This window comes from Vulpes vulpes, chromosome 13 (genome assembly GCF_048418805.1).
Source record: "Vulpes vulpes isolate BD-2025 chromosome 13, VulVul3, whole genome shotgun sequence".
NCBI classification, from domain to species: Eukaryota; Metazoa; Chordata; class Mammalia; order Carnivora; family Canidae; genus Vulpes; species Vulpes vulpes.
The window spans coordinates 125,426,978-125,434,975 of NC_132792.1; the positions used below are offsets into that span (position 1 = coordinate 125,426,978).

General features: G+C 44.4%; 1 long non-coding RNA gene across 1 annotated transcript in view; it reads right to left on the reverse strand.

The window, feature by feature from the left end:
* Nucleotides 1–4,938, reverse strand: part of LOC112923529 (uncharacterized) — a 107,682-nt gene extending 102,744 nt beyond the window's left edge. The window contains exon 1 of the long non-coding RNA XR_003235690.2: nucleotides 4,747–4,938. This is a non-coding gene — a long non-coding RNA (uncharacterized lncRNA). The remainder of the gene's footprint in view (nucleotides 1–4,746) is intronic.
* Between the last annotated feature and the right edge of the window lie 3,060 nt (nucleotides 4,939–7,998).

The following is a 7,998-nucleotide window of genomic DNA, read 5'->3' on the forward strand; positions in this document are numbered from 1 at the left end:
AGCATTGATTATCTCACATAGCAAGACTATAAGCGGAACAGTTCTAGGGTTATTTGGTAACCAAATCTGTGTCATCAAGAAGCTCTCTTTCCGTTCTCCACCCCTGCCCTTCCACCCTTGTGTCTGTTGTGTTGTGGCCTTTGTCCTTTCTTGGAGTCTTAAGATGGCAGTGGTAGCTCCAAGCATTTCTTTTTTTTTTTTTTTTTTAAGATTTATTTATTTATTTTTATTTATGATAGACAGAGAGAGAGAGAGAGAGGCAGAGACACAGGAGGATGGAGAAGCAGGCTCCATGCAGGGAGCCCGATGTGGGACTCGATCCCAGGACTCCAGGATCATGCCCTGGGCTGAAGGCAGGCACCAAACTGCTGAGCCACCCAGGGATCCCCAGCTCCAAGCATTTCATCCTTCTGCGATAATGCAAAGTGGTAGGAAAATGAGGACATTCTTAAACCTTTCACAGAAAATTCCTATTCAGGAATCTTCCTTGCGCATCTAATTGGCCAGAATTGTATCAGATGCTATTGTTTCACCAGTCACTGGCAATGGGACATGAGACCACTAGGAATGACTTGGACCAATCAAGTTTCACCCCAGGAGGGACTAGGACCTCCTCCCCGAGTACAAAGATAATGAAGAATGAGTAGAAAAATAATTGTGGTTGTTAGACCACTCCAAATATCTCCAGACTAAGACATTGTGAGAGCCCCATCAATTCTATTCCCCCATGCTTGGTAAATAAAGATCTAGCTTTATAATATATAACAATGGGGTGGAAAGACAGGAGCTTGGAGTTTCTACCAGCAAGCTGGCCATCAGGAAAGTTAGTTTCCTTTGTTTCTTTTTTGGATAGCCCTTCTCCCTAAGTTTCTGTCTCCTTTGGACAGATACACATTTTTTAAAAAATAATGACTTCATTGTATTTATCAAAATGATATATACTCATTTTTTAAATGAGCAACATAGAGAAGTACAAAGGCGGGGACAACAAATCAACCAAATCCCACTGCTGAGAACTAACTGATGTTAACACTGATGAGCATGATCGTAGACCTTACTCTGCACATGAGACAGATCTGGAAAAGGAGAACTACAGAAATAATTTAATAAGGATGGCATGCTATATATTCTCTTATTAATTAAAAGTATTCACTTTTAAGTGACTTTATTTTATTTTATTTTTTTTAATGTGACTTGATTCTAATCGGCAGGAAAAATACCTTGAAGTGAAACTGAAAAGTATCATGGAATTCTTAGACACATATTTCTTGGCCAGGAGAGATACTGTTTTCCTAAAACACTCAAGTTTTTTAAAAAGAAGCAAATCTGTTGCTTAAGAAGTTAGAGCATTTTTACCTTTTACATAGAGGTTGAAGTGTTAGATAGTAAGGATCAATAGGTAGGGCAATTAGCCTCCTCCCGTCTCTACCCTTACATTTCTCTTGGTGATAATATTTTTATTTTATCAAGTTTTGTGATGTTTTCACTCTTTTCAGTAACCGTAATTCTGAGCCTGCTGTTTTGAGCAAGTGTCCCTTGCCTTTTCTTTAGGCCTTCTTGAAATCAAGTGTCCAAATGCAATGCCTCCCACCCAGACTACACCCCCTCTCCCAGACTCTCCAGTTGTGAAATGGTGGCCTCATTGATGTCCCACCCCAACCATCTTTCCTCATTCTATACCTCTTTATATCATTCCCTCCTGTCCCACTAATGAAGTCCCATGCACTTATTATTCAATTTTCCACTGCTTGTCTCCTACATCCATTTTCATCTTTTCAAGTAAGTCGTAAGCTCCTTGTGGACAAGAACCTAGTCTAATGCTGCTTTTTTTTTTTTTTTTTTGGCCTTGCAGAACACTGAACACTTAATATATGCTCAATAGACAACTGCTCAGTCAAAATAGCTATGTGCAGAATAAAACAAAAGCAAAAGACTCTGGTATAAAAGATTGCAAAAGCATAGATATATCCCTGCTTGCCACAGCTAGCAAGGCTTCCCTGACACTCTTTGGAAGAACACACAAAAGCATGTCTCCTGGCTTCTTGAAAGGAGATGATCTAACACAGGAAATAATAAGATGATTGGATCATTTTCTATATCAATCACATGGAAAAAATCTGGAAATTTTAATGCTGAAAGTTACTGATCAGTGAAAAGATGGTATTTTACTTTCTAAAAATTCATACCCAGTCACCAATCTGACAAATATTATTGAACAATTAGCACATACTAGATCCTGGCAATCTTGAGCTTGACATATATGGCTTCTTGTCCTCAAGGAGAATAAGAGAGTGGAAGAGACAAGCATTAAACAGATAAAAACTATCTTGATGGGGAATTCAGGAGAAGCTTTGCAAAGCTAATGGGGGCCAGGATGAAGGAACCCACCTAACCCAGGTATCCAAAAAGGCTATCCTGGGGAAGGTGTACTTAACCTCAGAGCTGAAGAGGGAGAATAAGCTCCCTTGACTTAGAAAAACTTTCCACTGGAAGGTTAGGTTTAAAGAAATCTTTGCATGCAGGTGCTCATGAACTGCATACAACAGTTCGACATTCATGCAGATGGAAGAAATAGCTTCTTTACAACTTTCAGGGGGAATTGAGAAGGAAAATAACCAGAGGTGATGTGTGTCGTGGAGTATTTATCAAAATGTTTGCAGCTTTAATTACAAAACAAAATCAAGCTTGAATATCCCCTTAATTGAAAAAAATTAATAAATCTCTCCATTGTTATACTTTGATATCATTGACTAATTACAAGTCTTAAAATAGAGGGTCAGGGCACCTGGATGGCTCAGTTAGTTGAGCATCAGACCTTGATTTGGGCTCACATCATGATCTCAGGGTCGTGAGAATGAGCCCTGGATGGGGCTCCAGGCTGAGCGCAGAGTCTGCTTAAGATTCTCCGCTTTCCCGATGTCCCTCCCCACACCCTGTTGGCCTACACTCACACACTCTCTAAAAAAAATGTAAATTAAATTATAAAAATAAAATAGAGAGGGTCTGTTGCTTACAATTCAGCTCTGTACGATAACTTTTCTCCACAATTACCTTGAAGGTTTTTTCTGTCACCACTGATTATAGGAAAAACCTTTATGACTACATGTATTTATAAAGTATCTGCAAAATAAGTATCTTTACTTATAAAATACATTCATGTGTTAGTCTAGTTTTTTTAAAAAAAAATAAGACTTTACCTTTTACCTAAGATATTTCATAACTTCCAGAAAAATGGGTCTCTCTCATATTAACTAGATGCATCCCAGCAGTGTGTGTGTGTGTGTGTGTGTGTGTGTTGTTGGAGAGAGAGGAGCCCTAAATCAAGTACTATATAATATGTGTTTTCCGCTACTGATTTCTACTAGTGTAATAAAAATGTCAAGCTAAAGGAATAAATAAATTCTAGAAGTAAAGGCTTCCTACATAGTTATTGCAGAAATACCAAGTATATGCTTTTGGAACAAATGGTGCAGCTACTCACTGTCCACCACATCAGGTGTTTGTCACCTCTGCTCCATTAGCCCCACTGTCACCCTGCTTTCAATGGGACCAAGAGCTCAGCTGCCCACCACACAGTCAGCTCATCTGCCTGTTAAATGTAGGTTCCCTGCCCTGCCCTTACAAATCCCAACTCTGTGGGTGGAGGAAGAAGCCAGGGAATAAGGATTTTGGTCACCTCCTTAAGTCATTCCAAAGAAGGGCTAGCTGGGGAACCACTGCTAACACACTCCTCAAGTACCACTTCCTCCTGGAAGCTTTGCTAATCTTCTCACTTCCCCGCTCTTTTCCCAAACTATATGTAAATATAAACCTATCATATAATTCTGTAACATACATAAGGCAGGATCTCCACCATAGTGCTCTTCCTAGTCTTAGCACAAGTCTCGCAACACTGTAATTCCTGTACATCTCTGTGGAATGAACTAGTAAAGGAAGGAATCAGGAAAAATGGCTCAGTATCCTTGAAGATGGAAAGGTTAAGATGGGGCCAGGACCTTGGGCACTCAGGGGTATCCGCCGATACCCTCTGTGCCCCCTCCCCTTTCAGGTGGGCTCTCAATTTCAGCAGCAGGTACCTTCTTCTGGAAGCCCTGACTTCAGGCTTCGCTGCCAGGGTGGTTTCCTCCCCTCTTGACCAAGAATGGGGTTGCAAGATTTAAACTTCATCAACAACGGATGAGTAATTGCAGACTTTGGGATTCCCAGGTACTGACATATATCAAACTTGAATAAGAGAGAAACATGTGCCGTTTGGGGGAGAATTCTGAGTAACTCGTTCCTACCCTTGGGATTTCTCCCCTGGCTTCCACAAGCACCATCACACCGCTGTCATTTGCTGAGCATCAGCTGTTAAGGGAGAGGTGTGTGGACAGTTACCTGCTACAGTCTTCTGAAGCCCTCCCAGCAATAGGAAGGCAAAGTGGTGGCACGGAGAGAAGAAACAAAACAGAAATAAATGTGCAAACAAGAGCATCAAACTCTACAAGAGTTAAATGGAGTTGGTCGCGCCTCGGCCGCGCTGCCGTCTGTGACCGGACTGAATAAACGGGAGGGAACAGTGCCCCTTCCAAACAAAATGTAGAAAGCAGCCAGAGGACGTAGCTGTTTAGGAATGCGGCATCCCGAGGCTTATTTACCGTTGCGGGGCTAAGCCTCGCTGCATACGCGTTCACAATATAAACAGGAAGGATTAGAGTGACCCCACGTCCCAAAAGACTGAAGCAGTCCGGGAAAAGCTCCGGTTACCTTGCATCCTGAGCAGCCTGCCCCTTGATGACAAATGTCCCAGATTCGGGCGTTCTTTTGTAGTTCATGGGAAAGCACGACTAATCCGTGCAAGCCAGCGCGCACACAGACCAGCTCCATTCAGCAGCGTCGCACAAAGCGCTGGCTGGCTCCCCGCGTGGGGCCCCGGGGCCCCGGCCCCCCACTCCCCGCCCTCGGCCCTCCGGCCCCCAGGGTCGCCCCTCCCCCCGCCCCGGCCCCCAGCACCCGGGCTCCCAGCCCGGCACCCCGGCCCGCCCCACCCTGGCCCAGCGGCGCTCAGCTGTGCCTCCACGTGTGGGCGCCGCCCCGCTGCGCTGCGGGGACACCCGGCTGGCTGTGACTCAGGTCTCGCTGCTCCCAGGCTTTGCAGACCCGCACGCAGCCTGGCCTTCTGCCTCAAACCAGCTCCTCTGTGCTGCCTGGGGTTCCCTCGCCCCCACTTTGAACCCCTCCGCCCTCTGTTCCCCTCTCCTTTGGCCATTCTCTCGCTCAGGTAGCTCTTTGAATGCTCCAGGCCCTGAGAGCCCCGCAAAGGGAGTGGGCGATTCCCCCCACCCCCCCACCCCGGCCCGGGTCATCACAGCCCCGTGAAGCAGGTGCATTCTACAGGTGCAGAAACCGAGGCACAGACTGGCCTTGGGGCACCGCACGTGGATCCAGGCTTGCAGAGTGCACCTTCTTCACCGCTAGGCTGCACCTGTCACGGGCCCAGAACTTTAACGTAACCTGCACCGGGAATCGCCCTGACGGAAAAGCATCTACGTTTCCATCTCCTCTGTCTCATTTGGAGAGAGCCCGCCATTGTCAAGGTCACACGCCAGGCCAATGCAGAAGACCCATGGAAGAGGCAGGCGGCTGTTCACAATCTGGCAGCTGCAAAGCCTGGCCCTGTGGGAGTTCCCTTGCTTCTTGAAGGCCTTGGGTTCAATGAACAGCCACCCTCCACCAGCTTGTTTCCCCATTACAGGGATTAAGGAAAGGTCTCCGGTTCAGAGGAGGGGTTTAAAAACCAAGGTGGGAAACCACAAACGTGTGTCCTAGCCATTGCCAGCATGATGGCTGAAAGGCAGGTGGTCTACACGGCTTTCCTAACTGGCGACAAGTGATCTCCTTCGTGTTCTGGAAAATGCTGGAAATCCTGTGCTATGTACCTGGGAATATGTGGATAATTCAGAAAACAAGGCAGTAAACAAAATTTTAGAGTTCAGGCAGATTTGTTAAGGTTTGGAGCATATTGGTCAGAAAATGCCTGAATTTGTGTAAGAGGAAGGGAGTGGGCAGTTTGTGTGTGTGTGAGAGAGGACGGTAGTTTTACCTTCACTAGTGATTAAAGCAATGAAAGGAAACATCAAAAAGAGATACCAAATTTTACTTTGGCCAAACAATACAAACAAAATGGAAGAAGGTAGTTTGCCATCTCATATGCTGCCAGTGGGAGTGCCAGTTGGAGCCAATCTTTAAGAGATGATTGGGAAACACTTATGAGAAGCCTTGAAATGTGCACATTTTTGATGCAGTCGTTCTACTGTCTTTGGCTAGAAGAAGAGTCAATAACACCAGTAGAGTGGAAACAGATCTAGGCGTCCCCCAATGGGGGCCTGCTTAAGTAAGTTACAGCAGTCCAGGCAAAGGAAACAACTTACCGCATGTTGATAACAGGAAAAAAGCTCATTTTAGAAGAGTATACATATTCATAGTACCTTTTTTTAGAAAAAAAAAAAAAAGTCTATAGAACTGCATCTGGAGGGGCATACAAAATGTTACTGTCCAAGGATTGTGAGTTTTGCTTTCTTCTTTCTGTTTTTCTATATTTTCTCATTTATCTTCAACAAATAAGAATCAGGGATCCCTGGGTGGCGCAGCGGTTTAGCGCCTGCCTTTGGCCCAGGGCGTGATCCTGGAGACCCCGGATCGAATCCCACATCGGGCTCCCGGTGCATGGAGCCTGCTTCTCCCTCTGCCTATGTCTCTGCCTCTCTCTCTCTCTGTGTGTGTGACTATCATAAATAAATAAAAATTAAAAAAAAAACAAATAAGAATCATATGAGTAATGAAGAAAAACAAAGCTTTTTTTTTTCAGGGAAAAATAAATTTCTCTGTTTCTCCCTGTAATGATGAAATGAGAGCAGCCTCTGACAGTCAAAGTTGAGACAGCCCTCCCACTGGGCAAGAACACCCCATGTGAATCTTGTCACACGGATGTCTGGTACCCAAGCATACGAATGTCCTTCAATCAACAACACAGAGTACGGACACAGGTCTTAGGCTCTCACTGGGAAATTTAACTGGAGAGTGTTGTGGTCCAAGGCCTGGCATATGCCCATCCAAAGGAAGTGAGATTCAAAGAAGGTAGTCTAGGGGCTTATGGTCTACCCCTCCTTAGGGAGCTTAGCACAGTACTAGTCCACACTGGCTAGATCATAAGCTTTGCTCACAGACCTCATTAAATTAGGATTCCCCAAATATGCCTTTGCCCATTTGTATGTTATATTATACTGTTGGCCTCTATCTGGGCTTAAAATGAAATAGCCATAGGAAAAAGCCATTTTCTAGAAACCCTTTGCTACAGATGTTATTTTTATGCTGTATAATAGCTCTAGGTATTGACTCTCCTGATAAAATCCCTTCAGAGCAGCAGAGTTTAAACTGAGCTCCCAAGGGCAGGTAAGGAGACTGGGAGACCAAACCCCTCTATTGCTAAGGGACTCTACTTTTACTTGTTCTGCAACAGATGCCAAATACATGGCAATTTCACCCTCCTGCAAAATTAACCCTCAGACAAGAGGAATTCCTCTTATACTTGAGCCCTTAAAAACTTTTTCATATTACAAGGTGCTGAACTAATTATTTTTTACCACAAAGTATTATTTAGGAAAGCCTGATATCATCTCAATGAAAGTTAGTCTTGAAGGGTGCATGGGGGGCTCAGTCACTTTAAGCATCTACCTTCAGCTCGGGTCATGATATCAGGGTCCTGGGATCGAGTTCTGGGTCAAGCTCCCCACTCAGCAAGGAGTCTGCTTCTTCTCTTCCTCTGAACAACCCCTGCCACACACACACACACACACACACACACAATTCATGCTTTCTCTCAAATAAACAAAATCTTTAAAAAAAAAAAATGCTAGTCTTGAATACTTTAAAAGAAGGCGAAGAAATTTATCACAGATTTAAATGGCTATTTCTGGACATATGACCTTACAATTGGGCAGGGGGAAATCCTACTAAGAG